We start from the raw sequence: 23,754 nt of genomic DNA on the forward strand, positions 1-23,754 counted from the left end.
CAAGTCAAAGGAGAGCCTGCTTTCAAATCTTGTTACAGAAAGAAAAACAGATCATATTAAGACTTCATTTCTACTCAGCACTATATTCTTTTTGTGGGGTTTGTAGAACAATGGAGATATTATATATTGCCTTGATGCTTTCTCAGTTATTTGTGAGTTTTTTCACTTGGATAGAAAAATAATTAATATGCAACATTATGGTGATCTGATGAGAAAGTAATATAAAAATATATTCATTCAGGCAATAATAAAAATATTTCTAACTTTTTGTATTTTACTACTAAATACATTTTTTGCTAATACTTAGAATTAGCTTTCTTGGGTATAAATGAGGAAGCTGCATGGTGTGAGACTCTTAACCAAAACTGCATATCCCATTCCTCCTTGAGCCTCACTCTGGGAATCCTAATATGGTAGCTTTAGCATAGGACGTGGGCAGGTATGCACTGAAAAAATTTCAGTAAGATCTGTTATCAGTTATGAATCACTAAATAAAATGTTTCTAAAATTTATTATCACTCTATTACTATACACTTCTCACCTTCAGAACAGATACAATTGTGTAACTTCTCATCTTTTTCTGCTGGTAATATTTTCAAACATATTCTTGCTTCCTGAATCTCCCTTCAATTTTTTCATCTATTTATCGATTCCTTCTACTTCTAATTAAATTACATGTTTATTTATAGCCATATATATGAAAAGAACTTATATAATAAGCATGTGTGTATTTACTTCTGTATACATATGCATCTGTGTATAATGCACACACATATATACATGTACATATACAAGAAGTCTTGCTTATGTCATCCCTATTTTCATATGACTTGTCCTTTGTTCTCTCAGACAAAAATGTCAAAGGAGAATGATTATATGTTATGCTAAGGCTGCTGCGGAATATACTGAAGAATTCTAAGGGACTACTAGGGAAATGAAACCATTCAAGGATATTTTCAATACTGAAAATGGTATCTGTGTCTAGGCTTAAGTAATGTGTACCTAAATTGAAATATACTATCTTTATCAATATCATTGTTAAAATATTTTTCAACTGCCAGATGTAATAATATTATTCTTTCTCATTTAATGAATGTATTATAAAACTCTTATTATTTTTAATATTTACACCATCTACTATTGGTGTGTTTTTTGAGTGAGGAATCATGCTTTTCCCAAATAATCTAGGATTCTAAAATTTGTGAAAATATTCTACAAGTAAACATACAACTTTACTTCTTTAATTTACTAGTGGTTGCTCAGTTTTTTACCTATAAATTTAAATGCATAAATCACTCATTTTAGTACTGTAGTAAAGCAGCTTAATAATGGTATGACCAGATATTTTTCATACAAAGCATCAAGGATCCTAAAGAGTAGTCTGCACTTTCCACCTTCTTCTTTGGGTATGTTCATATGCCCCCAGGAATGTTAAGCATTTTTAAACCATTCTCCCTTATACAATTTCATTCCAATAATCTCTTAAATGTGGGTCTTGTGGAGTAGTAAACTGCAGTGCAGTTTTATGAGATATCTTAATGACACCACAATCCCTGATAACTTTGTTCCTCATATCCCTCTTGGAATCTCTGAATAAGAGGGAGAGAAATTAGGATAATTCAAACCATCCTCTTTTCATATCATTAAACAACTGCAGTCTTCATAAAGTCTTAGATGACAATGTGAGAATGAGAGAAAATGACAATTACGTGCGATTTACAGGATATAAAAACAACTTGAATTATTACATCTTTCTGATGAGATGCAGAATTTCTACTTTAAGACATATCTGGCCTTTTAAAAGGATAAGTAAAATGTTAGATTTTAAAATAATATTTAAAGCGTTAATTCATTTTGCTGAGAATCTAATATAAATACTATTTTAGGATGATAGCCTTTTTATTTGATTATGAATGAAACTAGCTTTTATTTCATCTTAACTTAATCTCCCTCAGAATTATGTTCAAGGATAGTCAAATATCACCAGGCATATCCAGCTCATTTGTGTTCCCTACCTTGTTTAAATAATCAATTTTAGAAATATTTTAAAAGACTGCTTCAAGCCTGTGAACTCATTTTTGGTGATTGATGATGCTAGAAATGTTGATATTTCTATTCAGTGTTTCACCTCTTCATGCATCACTGAGGTTGTTTGAGTTATATAAATCCTCATCATTGATAGTTGAAACACTATGAAATCAATGAAGTGTTTCTACTATCTCTTTTCCATTCTCTTACTATTATTAATAGCTTTGTTCTCTAATGAGATCAAAATGGTGTGTGTTGGACCATGTTAAAGAACCTTTTTCACCGTCATGTGTTTTTACCTTAATGAGTGGATGATGAAATGATTCCAGTCTGACTATCTGGATTTGAGTCCTAGCTCTCCCAGTTTCTCACTATGTGATATTGAACAAGCATTTCCACCTCTTTGTTCTTTGATCTAGAATAATAAGATAAGTAGTGTTACTAGTCTCATAGAGATTGTTAGGTTTAAATGAATCATTATGTGTAGAGGTCGTAGAATGATACGTGACATAGATCTCAATAATATACAACTACATTATATGTTTGCTTTTAAAATGATTTCAGAAAATCAGTTATGTTTCTGTATTCAACAACTTTAGGAATGACTTAATATGTTGTCAGTACATTAAAGAATGTCTTAGTATGTTGTCACACTGGGTAGAACTGGAATGCAACACCTATAGTCATTACAGTGCTAAGATGTATAAGAGAATTAATCAGGGGCACAGACAACAAAACAATCACCGAATATTTTGATAAATGTTCTAATGGGGAAGGTATGAGGTGCTCATTGAGGCTAATTATCCTGAATTTGAGCATTAAGGGAGAGTTTCCTGGAGGAAATTGGGCAGATTGAAAACTACTCAGTATTTTTGTTCCAAATGATCCAGTGATAACATTTTTGAATAATTGTTAATATATTTAGTAAAATCCTCCATGACACTTTTTGGATGGTGAATCTCTTCTGGACTCCTGGAAAAATGCAGTTTTTGATCTAATGCCATCAGATTGCATTTCCCCTACCCATTATTGTTGCAGTTATCAACCAACAACTGGGTTACTCTCCAATTTCTTGAAGATTTTTATTCTTAACTCATTCTTTCCATATTTAACTCATTTCTATTATGACTTGGTGATTTTACATTCATCTATTCTATACTGGCCTCTGTAGGCTTTGTCATTGCCAACACAAAGCCTGAATAATCTCAATCTCAAATTTTCTGGTTTGCGACCACCACAATCTGTCTTTCTAGCTCACTTCCTCTAGGGCTTTGAACCAAACGTTCTTTAACCCCACCAGGATTACAATCTATCTTTTTATCTTTTTGTTTTTCCTCTCTGTTCTCATATCCTCAGTTACCCCCTTGTCCAAATTAAATTCCATGATCAACCATTATAATCATTTCCTTGCAAACACTTCAACTACTTTGCCCCCTCATTTTGTCATACTTATGTGGCAAAACCCCAACCCTAGTTAAATATCTCTCTCTGTAAGTGGAGATAAACACGCATTCATACAGTTTTACTTAAAATTCATCACCACCAATTTACTGTGGTCCTTTAATTTAGTTATCTATTGATGTGTAAAAAATTACCCAAATATCTAGCAGTATAAAGCAACAAACATTAATTATATTACAGGTTATCATGGTCAAAAATCGGAGGGAAGTTTAGCTGGCTGTATCTCACAAAGTTTCAATGTGTTGGCCAGGGCTGCAGTCTTCTGAGGCTTCAGTGGGGATGATCTATTTCTAAGCTCATGATTGTTCACAGGCTTCACTGGCTTTTGGTGAAAGACATTGGTTTCTTGCCATGCGCAGTCCTTCAAGAGCAGCTTATAACATGACAGCTTGTTATGAGATCTTTAAGTAAGTGTAAGGGGGAAGAGAAACAGAGTGAGAGAGAAGAACACAGGGAAGGGGAGAGGAATAGAGAAATTGAAGTTACGGTTCTTTTATAACCTAATTTTAGAAGTGACATCCCCTTATTTTTGCCATATTCTATTTATGAGAAGTGTCACCAGGTCCTGCCCTCACTCAAGGGAAAGGGGTATTGAAACACATGAACATCAGGAGGCGGGGATCATTGGCAGATAGATACCTCAGAGGCTGTCTCTTACATTTTTATCTTCTCAAACTTCCCAAACCTCCCTTTTCCATCCTCACTCTCACCTGATAATTTTTATTTCTGTGGTATAAAAAACAAAAGACCACCATGGGCTGCCACCACAATATCTACCTACTTTTATGTTGTGCCAATATTTTCTTGCTTCTTCTTGTTCCCTGGATGTGTTGTCTTTGCACACCTAACCTAAAGCCAACCTCCGACTTGTGCAACAGAGCACATGCCCTTTTGCATACTTAAGGATTTACTACAATAATTTTCCCCTTTTTTCTGCAGCATAAAATTTTTTTTGGTTGGATTATTCACATCAGCTTATAATTTCTTACATCTTCAAAAGTCTGTCTTGATTACACAAGCCTTATAGCCACTTTCCCATTTCTGTCTACTTACAAAATGTGTTTCAATTCCTTATTCTAATTCCTCTTTTTCTATATCCTCTACAATGATTATATTGCACCAGGATATTGAAACTGTGCTTATCTCTTTGGAGTTTTTCTTTCTTTTCAGTGCTATTCTTTGTAGCTGAAATTATGTTGTTATAATCCTTCATACAGAATAGATAAAGCAAATGGATGTGGGAAGATTCAAAAATTTCAAAATAACCAAGAGATCTGAGGTGTATAATCTTTCATCAGTGGGTATGGTTCCTGTAAAATAGCAAGTTCAGTTCCTAAATTGGAACATTTTCAGTTTACCAGTGACAGAATATTTGTTGGGTAGCCATCAAACTGCCTAGTGGTAAATGTATTCTTTGTGTTCCATGATGTAATGACCACTTCCTCTTTGAAAATTTTCTTATCCTCTTACTTCTGAAATATATTTAAATTTAAAAGATGAAATAAGTTGTGAAAAATTATAACCCTTTGCATCCTGGAGTGACAAATGCATTTATTCTTAAATAAAACTCTCTTATTCCTGGTGCTGCTAAATAATACATACATAAAACACCCACATCCCATTTCCCCCCCATATTGTGTTTACCAGGGATTTTCTGGAAGTCATTTGAAGCTGAGAATTGGTCTGCTATGTTTTATTTTTTTGTTTTGAAGAGAATGAGTTTATTAGAAGAAATATCACTCAGCTTTAGAACAATGCTATAAAATATCATTTTCATTAGTTTAATCACAGAATCTCTTTAAGCTTCATGACAAACACTAGTAAAGACATGGTTCTAAGGATAAAAGTGTTTAGGGTCTTATAACCTGGACATCCAAATCCAAGTAAAATCTGACCCCAAGGCTCAACACAAAGCTTCCAGAAGGTATGCTATGTTTTAAAAATGTTCCGATGGTTTCAGTTCTCGCAGGACCAAGGGAGCCTTTTCTATGGGTCAGGCTGATGCTATTCAGTCAATATGCATGACCTCCTTGAATTTATACGCCCCAAATGTCTGTATAAATCATCATTTAAATAGAGTTCCAAGGCAACAAAGGCAATTCCCATTACAGTCCTAGCTGTTAAATTTGGATACTAACAGTATAAGTTTAGATTTATTACCTCCTGTAAAATCACAGCATTGTTATTGCTTGACTTGCAATAACTCCTTTATTTCTTAAAGGAACACCCTACTCCTGAAGGAGTAAAATAGACCCTCAAAAGAGATGTTACTAACACATACAATGATCCTCATTTTATAGCATTCCTCCATGCCAAATGATATTTCTCTAGAATTCTGAGTCCTCACTGCAGTGTTTTCAATCCTGACCCATATGCTATGGTTTGTGTTACAGAACTGTTCAAGATTGCTGAGCTTTTGCTATTAAGAATTAAATCATTTTTAAAGGCCCAGGAGGATCTGTTCTCCACTGAGAGAAATACACATTTGAGAGAAAATCAAAATGTACAACAACATGGCAAATAGATGTAAAAAAATGAGCAGGACTGTCTGAAATCTACCACCATTGACAATGTCCCTTTAATTAACCCCTGGGGACTAGTAATTTTTTTTTTCATCTTGAAGGCATAGTCTGTATTTTCAGTGGAGTTCCCCAAAACACAAGGAGGATTTGTTTATTGCACGATGACTCCAGATAAATGCACTTGTCTTGGTGCTTTTGTGAATATCAATTTACTCAGAAATGGCTTCGACCATCAACTACCCTATTAAATCAATGGCCCTGCTACAAGGCAGGAAGTAATGAGTCATAAAGAATAAAGAAAAGACTATATCCTAAAGTGGTGTGCAGTGAAAGATCTAGGGAAAATGGCTGTTAATTTTGAGCAGGGCCTTCAAAGATATATTTGATTTGAGTATGTGACTAGAGGAATGGGAAAGTGAGGGAGGACATTGCAGACATAGAATAATGCCCCCCAAAAGCACAGGAGATACTAAGGTATAAAAAGGCATGCTTGGGGCTACAGATCCATGCATACCAATTTATCCTACCAAAAACGTATGAAAATATTTTTAATTGAATTTTAAAATAAAAACCTCATTATTGTTTTTTTAAAAAGGCATGCTTTTTTAAGGCATGAAATTTACTAGTCAGATTGCAGGTGGAAGAAATGAAGTAGTACAAGACAATCTTGAAAAGATGAGCTTGTAGCCACATTTGATCAGGCCCCGAATTCCAGACTGAAAGTTTCAACTTTACTCTGTGAGCATCGGGGCATTTGCAATTTCTTCAATTCCTTGACCCTTGCTTTTCCCAGCTTCCCAAGGCAGCATTAATTGATAGGCATAACTGTGATCTAGACTCAACCCTGCTCAGAGCAGGAGGTATACCAGCACTCTGTTATCACGATTTGCTAGGACTTGGAATCACATTGTGTTGCCAACTAGATCTATGATCTGGCATGATATGCAGGTTCTTGGGCCCATGAAACCGCTCAGTTGTTGCAATTTCTGTCTTGCCATGTTGGGCTGGTGAAGCTGCAAAGAGAGTGGTGGAAAAAGCTTCACATGAAAGGCTTTTCAGTTATCTGGTAAATATCTCGCTTTCCAATTAACACTGACACTCTCCTGGATTGCAACATACTTTTCTGCTATCCTTTTCACCCCGACCCCCCACCGCCCGCCTTTTTTTCCCAACTTTTATTTTGGGTTCAAAGGACATATGTGCAGGTTTGTTATATTGGTAAATTGTGTGTCACTGAAGTTTGGTGTACAAATGATCTCATCACCCATATAGTGAACATAGTACCCAAGAGGCAGTTTTTCAGGCTTCAAGACCCTACAATCCTCCCGCTCTTAGTAGTCCCCAGCGCCCAGTGTCTATTGCTCCTGTCTTTATGTCCGTATGTACAGAATGTTTAGCTCTACGTATAAGTAAGAACATGTGGTATTTGGTTTTCTGTTCTTGCATTAGGTCACTTAGGATAATGGCCTCTAGCCATAACCATGTTGCTGTAAGGGACATGATTTCATTCTTTTTTTAAATTTGTCCATTAGATTGATTTAAACATCTACCATGTAAACATGTATCAAAACACCGGATAGTACTCCAGAAATATGTAATACATACAATTATCATTTGTCAATCGAAAATTAAGACTATTGAAAAATAAAAAATAAAATAAAAATGTCATTTTTGACATATAACATTCAGAAAAATTCATATCATATATTAATTTTCACAATTTTAACACATCTGAGTAACCAGCACCAAATTAAGACTCAATACATCACCAGTCTCTGAAACCTCTCCTGTGCATCCTTCCATTCACTATTCCCCCAATGCTAATAGCATTGATTAGTTTGCTTGCTTTTGTCCTCTACACATCTAGAATTATACAGTGTGGAGTCATTTGTGTCTAATTTCTTTCACTCAATGTTATGTTAATGAGATTCATTCAGATGTTTGCAGTAAACTCCTTTTTAAACCTTTATTTTAAATTCTGGGGTACATGTGCAGGTTTGTTATGTAGGTAAACTTGTGTCATGGATGTTTGTTGTACAGATTATTTCATCGCCCAGATATTAAGCCTAGTAACCATTAGTTATTTTTCCTAATCCTCTCCCTCCTCCCACCCTCCACCCTCCAATAGGCTCTAGTGTGTTTTGTTTCCCTCTACGTGTCCATGTGTTCTCATCATTTAGGTCCCAATTAATGTGTAGTATTGGTTTTTCTGCTCCTGCATTAGTTTGCTAAGGATAATTGCCTCCAGTTTCATCCACATTCCTGTGAAAGACATGATTGCATTCTTTTTTTATGGCTGTATAGTATTTCATGGTGTATATGTACCACATTTTCTGTATCCAGCCTATCATTGATGGGCATTTGGGTTGACTCCATGTCTTTGCTATTGCAAATAGTGCTGCAATGAGCATATGTGTGCATGTGTCTTTATAATAGAATGGTTTATATTCCTTTGGGTATATACTCAGTAATGGATTGTTGACTTGAATGGTATTTCTGTCTTTTGATCTTTGAGGAATCGCCACACTGTCACAATGGTTGAACTAATTTATGCTCCCACCAACAGTGTATGAGTGTTTCTTTTTCTTCACAACCTTGCCAGCATCTGTCATTTTTTGACTTTTAATAATAGCCATTCTGACTGGTGCAAGATGATATCTCATTGCCGTTTTGATTTGCACTTCTCTAATGATTAGTGATGTTGAGCTTTTTTTTTCATAGGATTGTTGGCTGCATGTATGTCTTCTTTTGAAAAGTGTCTGTTCATGTCCTTTGGCCACGTTTTAATGTTTTTTTTTCCTTGTAAATTGGTTTAAGTTTCTTATAGATGCTGAATATTACACCCTTGCCAGATGCATAGTTTGCAAAAATTTGCTCCCATTTGTAGGTTGTCTGTTTACTCTATTGATAGTCTCTTTTGCTGTGCAGAAGATCTTTAGTTTAATTAGATCCCATTTGTCAATTTTTCCTTTTTTGCAGTTGCTTTTGGCATCCTTGTCATGAAATCTTTGCCTGTTCCTATGTCCTGAATGGTATTGCCTATGTTGTCTTCCAGGGTTTTTATAGTTTTGGGTTTTAAATTTAAGTCTTTAATACATCTTGAGTTGATTTTTGTATATGGTGTAAGGAAGGGGGTCCAGTTTCAATCTTCTGTATATAGCTAGTCAGCTATCCCAGCACCATTTATTAAATAGGGAATCCCTTCCCCATTGCTTGATTTTGTCAGATTTGTTGAAGATCAGATAGCTATAGGTGTGTGGTCTTATTTCTGGGTTCTGTATTCTGTTACATTGGTCTATATGTCTGTTTTTGTACCACTTTTCTTATATCCTTAAACCCTCCTGAATGCTTGTAAGTCCCTTTTGGGGAGACATAGGCCATTATATCCTGAACTTCTGGTAACAGGCCGGTGTTCTGCCAACGAAGGAATTTGTGGAAGTCTTACTGCATTTTCTCCCACATAATTCTTCTCTTTTGGTCAGATTAAACTCCCTACTACTGCAGCCTCTTAAAAAAATCCACCTAAGCCTTGCTTAAGGTTGCCATCTGCTGGCATTTTGCCTGAGACTTCGCAGATACCCAGCCTATGGGCAATTGTTATAACTGCTTCTCCCAGTTCCAGATTTTGCTCTCTCTTTGCCAGCCTATGATTATGTGGTCCCAGCATGCATCACGCTAAAAGGGGATAGGCAAATCTGATCTGCATATGTGCTTATAACACGGTATGTATAAATCATTTTAAATAAAAATTTTTTAAGGTTACTATTGAGAAATTCTAGGCATGCAAGTGGCAAAGATACACATAAGCAAAATAAACATATTTACAATCTGAGAAAAGAGAATAGTTCTGGGAAAGAAGTAGCACCTCAAAATTGTCAACTACAAGTAATATATATTCTACTCAGATTTACCTAGCCCATTAAGAAATCATTTTTTATGTTATAGGCAAATGTGAAGAATTATGGGTAAGATAGCTTTTACATCAAAGATAATTTACCTTGCTTGGCAGGTTTTCTGAAATACATGAGTCTACTGTTTGTATTGCTCTGAAAATTTTTTTTCTAACTATTTTATAGTAAATTCACGTAATACAATCATGGGCTTTAAAAAATCCAATTCGAATGTTTCAATTCATGGCAATGATTGTTCTTCAAAATCTTATTGAGCAATTTCTGTACAAATGATCAGTTCCAGTAAAAATTTCATATGAAAAAAATTACCTTTATAGGAACCTCATTCATAAGATGTTAAAGGTACCTAGATATTCTTTACCTTTTTATGGGCATTCTCCAGATTATTAGATAATCATCTGTCTTTAACATTCCTCTAAAATTGAGATAATTGCATCTTATGGGGTCTTTTGAGTAAATAAGGAAAACACATACAAAATTTTGCATAGCTTTATCAGAAATAGGTTAAGCTCAAGCTGTAAAACAGTTTATGCTTTGTTATATAGCCTTTATTACTACCTCCAATAAATAAGCTATTACAATGCCACATCACTAGAAGAGTGTCAACTATATCTGATTCCAAGTCACTGAAATGTCTCATTATTAATTAGCTTGCAGTATAGCACAGGAAGAATAATGCATTTTTATCTAGACAAATTTAGAGCATATGTTTTGGCTGACCAACTACATTCCAATGTACAGTGCACCACTGTCATTTTTAGGCATTTACTTTCTCACTAGCACAATAGCTATACAGGAGAGTAAGTACTGATAATAGCTGTGTGAATACAGCCTTATGATGATGGTCTACCAAAGAGTGGACTCATAAAATTTGGGGCGCATGAGAATCATAGTAGTTCGCAACTCATGAGTCTTGAGTGAATAACAATTTATTAAAAAGTAATAAAAGAAATACATTAAAATGCTATGTAAAAGACATTTTTAAGACATTAAACTATGTTATATATCAGTGTCTCCTAAAGCCTTTTTATAATTTAAAGATGATACACGTTTGTTTGTGATGCAGTCCTCTGTCTTTTTTTAAATTGCAATTTGAGATAGCGTTTTGCTAATTATGCTTTTAATGTGTTTGCTATAGTCATGCAGCCAACAAAATTTAGAACCCATGGAGGATTTCTTGGCATAATTTATTTATACTGGACATCCTCATTGGATAAATTTAATATTTATTTTGATCACTAATCTAATGCAATAGTGTCATGAAGGCATTTCATCTTTTTGCAAAATGAATAAAATTTGCTTCAGTGCTTAACTTTATTTTTTTTTTTTGAGATGGAGTCTCATTCTGTTGCCTAGGCTGGAGTGCAGTGGCGAGATCTTGGCTCACTGCAACCTTTGTCTCCCGGGTTCAAGCAATTCTCCTGCCTCAGCCTCCCGAGTATCTGGGATTACAGGCATGTACCACCACAGCCAGCTAATTTTTGTATTTTTAGTAGAGATGAGGTTTTGCCATGTTAGCCAGACAGGTCTCAAACTCCTGACCTCAGTTGATCTGCCCACCTTGGCCAACATTTTTTTTTAATCTCTCTGAAGATAACAATGCATGTAATAAAAATTTTTAAGCAGTACTATGAAAAATGTGCCCATCTCTCTCTCAAGTTTCATCTACTCCCCAGGAGTTACCTTGTGTACCCTTCCAGAATTTTTCCAGGCATATATTCAAGCATATGGATGCATCTTATTTTATACCTGTGAGATAATACATATAAACTGTTCTGTCATTTGCTTTATCTCTTGGAGAATTTTCTAATAAGAATAACAAATCTACCTTATTCTTTTTAATAGATGTATATAGTCTTCCTTTCTATGGATGTTCATATTTTATTAAACCTAGTTTTGAAAAACATTAATGTTGTTTACAGGTCCTTTTCCCCTCACTAATATAAATAATGCTGCAAAAATAATCTTGTACACATATATCTGAGTTATGCACAAATATGTTTTCAGGGTAAACACCTTGAAGTACAGTTAGTGAGTCAAAGGGTATGCAGTTTACATTTTGATAAATTCCTCTTCATAGATATAGTATCAATGTATATTCCCACCGTTTATTCAAAACTGTAAAAAATTTTATTTTACATTTCTGTGTATTTTTAAATTTCATTACTATTGCTTTGGTTTATGAAATTTGTTGTCAATATATTTTCTAATATTTTTTCTACAGTCATCTTACTAAACTCTTCCAGTTTATTAGTTGATTCTTTTAGAACTTCCCATATAAAAAACTCTATCATCTAAAAATGGTGATGATTTTTACTCCTCTTGCACCTCTCCTATTTTTCTTTTAAAATTTTTATTATAGTGTGAAGTACTTTAAAAAACTGAAACCATAAATTATGTGAAAATCAAATTAAGAGTTTTTATCTGGGCTTTAAGGCAGACTCCATCTTATCAATATTTATGAAAAATTACAGTTGAATATCATATCCTTATTCTACTTCCACTGAAATCTATGCAAATATTTTCTAAATGAGACATTAAGTTTTGGAATTGTGAGTATTGTGGAAAATATAAAGTAATGATCCTGACAAAAGCAAACAATGGGGAAAAGAGTCCCTATTCAGTAAATGGTGCTGGGAGAACTGGTAGCCGTATGCAGAAGATTGAAACTGGATCTCTTCCTTACACCTTGTACAAAAATTAACGAAGCTATCTTCAAGACTTAAATAGCAAACCTCAAACTAGAAAAAAACCTAGAAGAAAATCTAGGCAATACCATTCAGGACATAGACACAGGCAAAGATTTTATAATGAAATCACCAAAAACAATGGCAACAAAAAGAAAAATTGACAAATGGGATCTAATTACACTAAAGAGCTTCTGCACAGCAAACAAAATGATCATCAGAACAAACAGACAATCTACAGAATGGGAGGAAAATTTTTCAATCTATTCATCTGACAAAGATCTAATATCCAGAATCTGCAAGGAACTTAAACAAATTTATGAGGAAAAAACAAACAACCCTATTAAAAGGTGGGCAAAGGATATGAACAGATGCTTTTCAAAAAACACATACATGCAGCCAACCAACAAACATATAAAAAAAGCCCAACATCCCTGATCTTTAGAGAAATGCAAATCAAAATCACGATGAAATAACATCTCACGCCAGTCAGAATGGTGATTATTAAAAAGTCAAGAAACAACAGATGTTGGCAAGGTTGCAGAGAAATAGGAACATTTTTACACTGTTGATGGGAATGTAAATTAGTTCAACAATTGTGGAAGACAATGTGGTGATTTAGAAATGGAAATACCATTTGACCCAGCAACTGCACTACTGGGTTTATACCCAAAGGAATATGAATCATTCTATTATAAAGATACATGCAAGCATATGTTCACTGCAGCACTATTCATAATACCAAAGACACGGAATCAACTCAAATGTCCATCAATAACAGACTGGATAAAGAAAATGTTGTACATATACTCCATGGAATATTATGCAGCCATAAAAAGAAATGAGATAATGCCTTTTGCAGGGACATGGATGAAGTTGGAAGCCATTATCTTCAGTAAATTAATGCAGGAACAGAAAGCCAAACACTGCATGTTCTCAATTATAAGTGGAAGCTGAACAACGAGAACACATGGGCACAGAGAGGGGAACAACAGTTACTGCAGCCTGCTGAGGGAGCGTGGGAGAGGGGAAAGATCATTAGGGAAAAGAGCTAGTGCATGCTGGGCTTGATACCTAGGTGATGGGTTGTTAGGTGCAGCAAACCACCGAGGCACATGTTTACCTATGTAACAAACCTGCACATCCTGCGCTTGTACCCTCAAACTTAAACAAGAAAAAAATAAAATAATTTAAAAAAAACTTTTAGAAGTGTGGGGTTGGCATAAAAACAGATACATAGACCAATAGAACAGAACAGAAAATCTACAAATAAACCCAAGTATATATGGTCAACTAATTTTTAACATGGGCACCAAGAAAATACCATGGGAAAAGATAGCTGTTCAATAAATGGTGTTGGAAAACTTGAACATTTACATGTAAAAGAATGAAATTAGACTTTTAATTACATCATTCACAAGAAATTAACTCAAAATGGTTTAAAGATCTAAATGTAAACCCTGAAACTATAAAACTTCCAGAAGAAAACATAGAGGAAAAGCTCCCTGACATGGGTGTTGGCAAAATTTTTTGGATTTGACATCACAAGCACAGGCAACAAAAGCAAAAATGAGTAAGTGGGTCTACATCAAGCTCCAAGGCTTCTGCACTATAAAGGAAATAATCAATAAAATAAAAAAGCAGTCTACAGGTTGGGAGAAAATATTTGTGAATTATATATCTGATAAGGGTTTACTATCCAAAATAAATAAGGAACTCACACAACACAATAGCAAAAAATCCAAAAGCCCAATTAAAAACTGGGCAAAAAATATGAATAGATATTTTTCCAAAGAAGACATACAAAGGCCAGTAGTTATATGAAAAACTGCTCGATATTACTAATTATCATGGAAGTGCAAATAAAAGCCACAATAAGTTATCATCTCACACTTGTTACAAAAGATTTTATCAAAAAGACAAGAAATAACAAGTGTTGGTATGGGTGTGGAGAAATGGAACCCTTATTACACTGTTGGTGGAAATGTAGATCAGTGCAACCACTGTGGAAAATAGTATGGAGGCTCTTAAAGAAATTAATAATAGACTACCATATGACCCAGGAACGCTTCTTCTGGGTATATACCCAAAGAAATAAAATCAACACCGAGTAAAGATATGTGCATTCCCATGCTCATTGAAGTATTATTCACAATAGCTAAGATATTTAAACAACTAAAGTACTTGTGGACAAAAGAATGAATAAACAAATTGTGGAATATATACACAGTAGAATATTATTCAGTCTTAAAGATGAAGGAGATCCTGCCACTTGTGACAACATGGATGACCCTAGAGGACAGTATGCTAAGTTAAATAACCCAGAAGCAGAAAGAAAAATACTGCACTATCTCACCTGTATGTAGAATCTTAAATGTAAAAGAATAGGGAATACACAGAAATAGAGAGGAAACTGGTAGATACCAGGAATTGGGGGAAGAACAGGGAAATTAGAAGATGTAGGTTAAAGGGTACAAAGTTGAAGTTGCAGTTATGTAGCATGAATATGTCTAGAGATCTAATTTGCAACACGAGGACTATAGTTAAAAAATTATATTGTCTACTGGTAATTTGTCAAGAGAGTAGATTTTAGGCCCTCTTCCCACAAAAAAAAAGAAAGAAGGAAGGAAACTATGTGAGATGATGAGTATATGAATTTGCTTGACTGTAGTAATTACTATGTAAATGTATATCAAGATATCAATACATCATGTTGTACACCTTAAATATAAACAACAAAAATAAATAAATTAATAATAAAAAGAAATAAAGTACATTCTTTAAGTTGCAAAAAAAGAAATATTTGGAATTCTTATAAAATACTATCTTAAATCATCTCTGATAGAGATGGAACTCCTAGTAGAAACATCACACTTTTAATAGCCATGTAATAAAAGTCTCTTAAAAATTCTAAAAGCAAAGAATTATCATTAAAAAAAGAAAAGAAAGCTTTAATATACAATTATCTAAAAACCCAGTGCTAGTTACTCTATGTGTTTCACTAGTGTTTTCCACATAGAGATTTTTAGTGTGAAGTTTAATCAATAGTTAGCTACAAACCAAATGCAAACTCTATAAGCTGAATTCAGAATTGAAAAAAAAAACCCTCAAATTTTAATGGTTTATTCTGTAATCCTTTATTTTTACCAAAAATGTTGTCTTTATGAAAGTACAAAGATAAATGAATTTTATACATGTAGTATTTAGTTATAACAGTCTTTCTTGAATATTAAGTTCATTTTCAGTAGATCCAAGCAGGTAATTTAATTGCTCTGCATTTGAATTTTGCCATTTTCATGGCTAGAATATTAAATTTCTTTTTCTTTCTTTATTTGTTTTGAGACGGAGTCTGGCTCTGTCGCCCAGGCTAGAGTGCAGTGGCACAATCTTGGCTCACTTCATCCTCTGCCTCCCGAGTTCAAGCGATTCTCATGCCTCAGCCTCCTGAGTAGATGGGATTATAGGCATGCACCACCATGCCGGCTAATTTTTTTAATTTTTAGTAGAGATGGCGTTTCACCTTGTTGGCCAGGTTGGTCTCAAACTCCTGACCTCAGGTGATCCTCCTGCCTTGGCCTCCCAAACTGCTGGGATTACCGGCATGAGCCACCGCACCCGGCCTAGAATATTAAATCCAAGTGATGCTTGAATAAAACATAATTGAAAGTTACGGTATTTGTTAGAAAGTACAAATTAATGTTATTCAAATTAAAGATTTTCTGTTTCATCAATGTAAGTTTAAAGGGATAATTGCATGCTCAGAAGAAGTTAAAATTGCTGGACCCTGAGGCTCTTTAACCAACTTAGACTAGAAATGCTGCAATGCACATTTTACATGCTATTTTAATGCTTAATGTATAAAAAGAGATATAAAAATGCAAATATATGAGACTATATACTAAATATATTCAAAACAGTTTCCATTTATTGGTCTAATAGCAATTACTTAGGAAATTGTTTACTTAAATACAATATTTACCTGACTTATCTGGTTGCATATCTTATTTGTCATCAATGAGAGCTCAAGGAGAAGAAAATTTCATTTAGAATTGTTCAGATTTGTCATATTGTAGATATATACTGTGTGCATGTGTGTGTAGTATTTTTAAAAAAGAGATAGCAAATATCTTCAAATTCAGAGTCAGACAGAAGTGGTTTTTTGTACATAAAATCGGTGTGACTTCAGGAAAACTATCCAGCTTCTTGAAGCCTCAGTTTATCAGACATAAACTGGTTAACCGAGCCACAATTCCTCTTCTAGTGTTGTTATCAAAATTAAGAGGGATAATATTATTGCAAAACGGTGGGCATTGAACTCAAAATCTAGTGTTTTTAGTAATAGTAGTAATAACTGTAATTTTTAATTTGAACAATTGCTTGTCAATTACAATGCAGAAGGAAGTAGGAATATTTGCATACGAAGTCCAGTTCTCTGCTGTGTATTCTCGTCCTCACGCATCTCTTTTTTTGTCTCTTACAAAGACACACACACACCTACTATAAATGTAAAACAAGTGGTTAGCAGTAGAATGGGGTTTCCTTAATAGTAGAAATAACTTTCTATTGTAGATAGTAATTGTATTTCTCCTTGTATCAATAACAGCAAGAATAAAAGCTATTATCAATCTCAGTTTTCTGACATGGTTAAAGAAATTCTCCGTTTTATCTACAAACTTCCAGTCTGTAGGGAAAAGAAAGAGAGATCAGACTGTCACTGTGTCTATGTAGAAAGGGAAGATGTAAGAGACTCCATTTTGAAAAAGACCTGTACTTTAAACAATTGCTTTGCTGAGATGTTGTTAATTTGTAGCTTTGCTCCAGCCACTTTTCCCCAGCCACTTTGACCCAACCTGGAGCTCACAAAAACATGTGTTGTATAAAATCAAGGTTTAAGGAATCTAGGGCTGTGCAGGATGTGCCTTGTTAACAAAATGTTTACAAGCAGTATACTTGGTAAAAGTCATCCCCATTCTCTAGTCTCAATAAACCAGGGGCGCAATGCACTGCAGAAAGCCACAGGGACCTCTGCCCTTGAAAGCTGGGTATTGTCCAAGGTTTCTCCCCATGTGATAGTCTGAAATATGGCCTCGTGGGATAAGAAAGACCTGACCGTCCCCCAGCCCCACACCCGTAAAGGGTCTGTGCTGAGGTGGATTAATAAAAGAGGAAAGCCTCTTGCAGTTGAGATAGAGTAAGACCACTGTCTCCTGCTTGCCCCTGGGAACTGAATGTCTTGGTACAAAGCCCTATTGTACATTTGTTCAATTCTGAGATAGGAGAAAAACCGCCCTATGGTGGGAGGCGAGATACGTTTTCAGTAATGCTGCCTTGTTATTCTTTACTCCGCTGAGATGTTTGGGTGGAGAGAAACATAAATCTGGCCTACGTGCACATCTAGGCATAGTACCTTCCCTTGAACCTAATTATGATATAGATTCTTTTGCTCACATGTTTTTTGCTGACCTTCTCGTTATTATCACCCTGCTCTCCTACTACATTCCTTTTTGCTGATATAATGAAAATAATAATCAATAAAAACAGAGAACTCAGAGGCCGGTGCTGGTGCAGGTCCTTGGTATGCTGAGCGCTGGTCCCCTGGGCCCACTGTTGTTTCTCTATACTTTGTCTCTGTGTCTTATTTCTTTTCTCAGTCTCTCGTCCCACCCAACTGGAAATACCCACAGGTGTGGAGGGGCAGGCCACCCCTTCACAGTCTAGACTGCATTTCATGTACCTCAGGCTGTCTGATCCCTCTAAAGCATGCCTCACAGAGATGTTCAGGTCCATGTGTAGAAACTGAAAAGAGCATGGCTCATCAGCTAATGAGGGTCAGACAAAAAAATAAAAAGAAACAAAACACAATTGAAAATGAGGGAGGACTTAAAGGTGAAAGGAATCAAAGTGCAGAAACAAAAGGGTAGAAACTACATTAGATACAAAGGAAAAGAGTGATCGTGACTAGAAAGTTTCCAAAAAGAAAAAGAAAGAAAAGAAAAAAGAAGAAAAGGGTAAAAGTAAAAGACTGTAACAGAAAGTAAGCCAAGGAAGCAAATACCATAAGGAAGCAAAGGAACAGATTTCTGACAAGAGGACATTAATAACTATTATAGGCCCTCACCTCATTGGTAAAGTTACGACTTCTGGACTTTTTTTTTTGACAATTTTTATTCTATAAACTATGTTTTGATTTCTTTTTTTTTTTTCAAATCTCAGTGGAAGCCAGATCCATTCAGCAATGGCCACAGAGATGGTGAAATGCAATTAAACATTGTTAAATGAACTCTGGGAATTATAGATTCTTAGGATTAGAGTGGATTGAAGAAGAAAGATATTTTGTCATAGTCAAATGCCTTCAGTTTAGAGCATTTCTTCTCTTCTCATGCAAATTAAGATTACATTGCTTAGGATATAGACTTCTAAATGGATTTTAGCTAAAATCAATGTGTATCGCAAACACAGGATTTATTACAATGATGTTTCATGCTAGAATTCAAAGGGCTTAGCGTTGAACCAGTTAACCTCAGCAAACGGAATTTCAGATAACTTAAATTTTCCGTGGCAACGTACACTACATTATGTTCATGCTGCCTTCTGAGCATTAACTTTGGGATATAAGTTGCATGTGTTTGATAGCTGAAGTTTACTTGATTTTTCCATTAAGAAATGGGGCGTATAGGCAGTGTTTCACTTAACATCTATCCTATAAACACATGTCACTAAAGAACTGACAACTTAATGCATTTTGGAACCAAAACCTCACCTTATCACTTCCTGAAAATTTTAGCTTTTAGATTCAAACTGGAACCTTAGAACAGCTTCTTGCCTTTGCTTTGATGGAATTTAATAATTCTACTGGGTGCAATAACTTTGTAATAACAGCTCATGCTCTAACTCATTAGAAGTAGCATCTTTTAGTAAAATAATGTAAGGAATAACTAATACTTTAATAATGAAAGTTTTCCAAAGTTTAAGAAATATAATAATATAATAGTATTTGATTTTTTTGTCTATTCATGTAAAATAAAACTTTATTTTCTTTTTCTTGCCCCTAGGTACTTTATAATTATTTTATTCTCATAGAGCTGTAATGAATATGTGACATTTCAGATTTGCCCAATAAAATGTTCTTAAATGTAAATACTTATAGTCAAAAGATATTTTTGAATTATCCATTATATATATTTGATGTTTCTTTTGCATAATGATTTTTAAAGCTTACCTATTCTTTCTGTTATGTAGTAGAAAGACAGTTATGTTTTTCTTCATTAACCAGTATGGGTTCCAAATAAATGTTAAATAAAGGAAAAATGATAAAAATTAGAAACAAGGTGTAGTAATTTGATGTGTCTTTATGGACTAATCACATTTTCGCAACACAATTTTTAACCAGAACATTTGTTTCAAATGGCCAGGTACTTCGGTGGGACTAATCAGCCAAAAGAAATTAAAGAATAAACATTTAATAACTGCAATAAAATGATCTGTAAAGTCTAGTTCTTGTTCCTGTTTCTGTGTTTGCCCAGCTGCTGGAACAAGTGCTGCTTTGGTGACAGGTGTTAAGTGTCAATTGTCTGAAGTACCATCTCCCAAATACACTCTGTCTGTAGAGACAAGTAATTCCCTAACTGCAGTTAGAAGAAAACTGAATTGTTCGATCTCATGAAGAATTTTTGAGGTATTAAAATGTTTTTCTATACAGTTCCCATAAAAATCACAGAGAAATTTCTAGGATTGTTGAATATGCAAATTTTAGTTCCGCAGAGAGGAATTTCCTAAAAGCCACCCAAAGTTATTATTGAAGATAGAGAATGGAAAGATGCAGGGAAGACTAAAAAACTCTTTGCTTCTTTCTTGTCTTGGATCTCACCTACATGCTTCAGAACCTTCTTACAAGGTTGTATGACTTAAAGCACTCTTGGAAATTCAGTCTAATTCCAACCATCCATATTCTCAAAAGTTACTGATAAAATAGCATCAAATTTACTACTTACTATGTGCTAGGCCCTGAACTGTTCTATATACATTTTCTAATTTAATCTTGATAAAAGTCCAATAATTGACACCATTTTGTAAATCAGAAAACTGGCACAGAGAGGTGCATATTTTGCACAAAGTCATCAGCTAGTATATAAGTGACAGAACAGAAACTTAAACCTGGATGTGTCTAACTCCACTAATCCATAGTTGCATTAAATTCACTGTGCAACTGATAGTTACATCAAACCTAACCTTCCAAAAATGTTTCTCTTTTATTCTGTCCCACCAGCATGACTGGTATTATAGCTCACCTAATGGCTCTATATTCTTTCTAAAAGTTTAATTGTTAATAATCATGGAAAATATCATTTCCAAATATCTAAACTACTTGTTTAGTATTGCACATATTTATTTTTATAAATCATTTAAAATATAGTGTGCCACATACTGGAACCCAAAATCCTCACCCAATAATGTGAGAGCAGAGTCAGCTACCTTTTGTTTTTCTATACAATTATAGGTTTTTCCCCCCTGAACTTCAGCCTACTTGTAATTATATTATTTTACACTGTCAAAAGCCTCCATGCTTCCTTTTCTAATGTGCCAAGGTAACTTTCTCAATTATTTTCCATTCTCAGTGGGTCACGATTTAGCAAGCACTACTCATATCATATGCAACTAAAGTAATAGAAGGCCTAAATCCCCATATGATTTAATTATATAAAAATTTGGCTAGCTATTATGCTAAATTTGCCCTTTGACCTGAAGAAAATATTTCTAAGATATTTTGTTCACTGAGAACGATAAATGTGATGCATCAAAAGTTTCTTAACTAATTGAGAAATGCTTGAATGATCTTGTCTATTTGACCGCTACCTACTGGGACACATTTTACTAATGATGCGAAAGAAACTTTGGAATCTCATCAGTAAGGTGGAATATTTTTAAGCAAGAGAATTAAGATTAAAGGATAGTATTATTGAAATGAACTTCAAAAAAGGAAGAACACCAAAAACATGATAAAAGATTTAAGCAAATATATATATATTTAAAACAGAGAGATAAAATTCATTTAATTAGGCAATGTTTTTGAGGGGTATAAAATATCGAGTCTGAAGCTAAAGGAAGATAGACTATTGTATTATTTTGTTTTCATCTAAGCATTAAAGCATACATAGTATGAATAGATAATGGATGTACTCCTGCTTGGTGGTTGGGAAGATGGAAGACTTTGATGTAATGAGGTATAATGTTGTAAGTTTGTAAAACATATCATTTCAGTCATTTCCACAAAACCCACTCTTAGCAAGGATTCATGCTATCATTTCTATTTGGGTCTCAGTGAGATGTGGAAGACCTAGGTTTTATAAGATGCATAGTTAGTTCAAAAGGCTGCACTATGATATTAATGATAGCAGGGGCTATTTATCTTCCAATAGAGAACTCTGATCCATGAGAAAAATGCACTCCTGACCTTGGCTAGCTATCTTACAGTGTCTGGTCATAATTACAATCGAGCCCTTGAGTTAAAGTACTGACTCAATGAACTCATTAGGAAACTAGTAAAACCACTCCAAAAGAAAAGCCTGCTAGCAGTTTTTATTAGCATTATGAAACGTAGTAAAACTATATGTTGATTTAATTTTATTTGCAAAGGGTAGCAGAGATGAAGAGAAAACACCCGAAACTTTCCAGTAATGTTAGTAGCATAATAGTCAAATACAGAATATTTGTATACATAAAATAAAGAAGCAACAAATAACTAAAATTAACAGATAATCTCCAAAATTTTATGATCCAATCTTCTTTCAGTGAGTCCTCACAAAGGAGGTAACTGCTATGGTAGAGAGGAAGGGCACTCTCCCAGTCAAGTGAGGAAAGGCACCAAGAAAAACACTCTTAGAGACAGAAGATACCTAGTAGAATGGGCATTTGATCTTGTTCTTTTGTTAGATGGCTGACTGCACATTGACTCTCTTGGTGCCATGCTGAGAGTGTAACCAAATGAGGAGTCTTTTTAAAGAATTTGAATGTGATTTTTGAGGCATGAATGAGTATAAAAATAAGAAATGCAGAGGATTGATGAAGCACTTGAGATGGCAAGGAGAAGGGGGAAGTTTTGCATCACACTGACACCCAAGTAAGAAGAACTTCAAGCAAATAATCCATAGAAATTAGAAGTGCATTCAGGAAAGGGAGACTTTAATCTCATTTTTAGTTGGGATATCAGTTTGCAAAAGGAGATTGCTAATATACTCTACTTTTTTAGCAGGGGTAAAGATAGTGCAGAATGTTTTCACGGTAGAGAACAAGTTTTGCAGGTTGAATCTTTTCAGAAATAGTCTCTAAGATGCAGATTAGAATGCAGGTCATTTATTAGGGGATCTTCTTGAGAGTAATACCTATGGAAGAGAAAGGAAGGAAGCAGTATTGGATACAGGAGGGAATGGCCAGTGCTGCAAACCCAACAAAAGCCTCAATTCAAGTTGGAAAATCTCATCAGATTTGTCCTAAGTTGCATTGAAGAGACTGAGTCTTTATACCTCTGCACTATTAGTCACTGGGCAGAATGGTCCTGGAAATAGATGAGATATTGAGCAAGACAATTTTTTATTGGATGAGTTAATCCCTAAAGACAGCTGACAACTGAGGGCTGTCTCTATCTTCGCTTCCACTAGCACAGAATAATAAGTTGTTGATTCGATACATGAGATGTTATAGCATATTGTGGTGTCCACCACAAGAGCTTTCCTTCTTGATAGTCTTCAAAGCTATAGAGGGGTGTGGAAATTAAGAGCCCAAGATGTGATGAGGTAGACTGGCAGGCTGGAGACCCAGGAAAAGTTTTAGTTCAAGGCCAAGGGATATATTCTGGTAGAATTCCTTCTTGCTCAAGGAAAATTACTGACTAGGCCTGCTGCTTCTGTTATCCAGACACATTTGCCTAATGTTTCATGTATATACAAACTGCACAGTTCTAATATGTTGACACCAATTTAATGAGGTGGTACTCGTTAGGGCCCCAGCAGCTCTCATGTGCAGGCATTGATAGGTGCTGTTGCCAAAAGTGGGAATTAGAGCCCTAATTCGCTCACATGCATGCACACACACATATACATACAATTTGTGGACTGGAGGAAGATTGTGAGTTTACTGAGTGTCATTGAC

This window comes from Pan paniscus, chromosome 4 (genome assembly GCF_029289425.2).
Source record: "Pan paniscus chromosome 4, NHGRI_mPanPan1-v2.0_pri, whole genome shotgun sequence".
Lineage (NCBI taxonomy): Eukaryota > Metazoa > Chordata > Mammalia > Primates > Hominidae > Pan > Pan paniscus.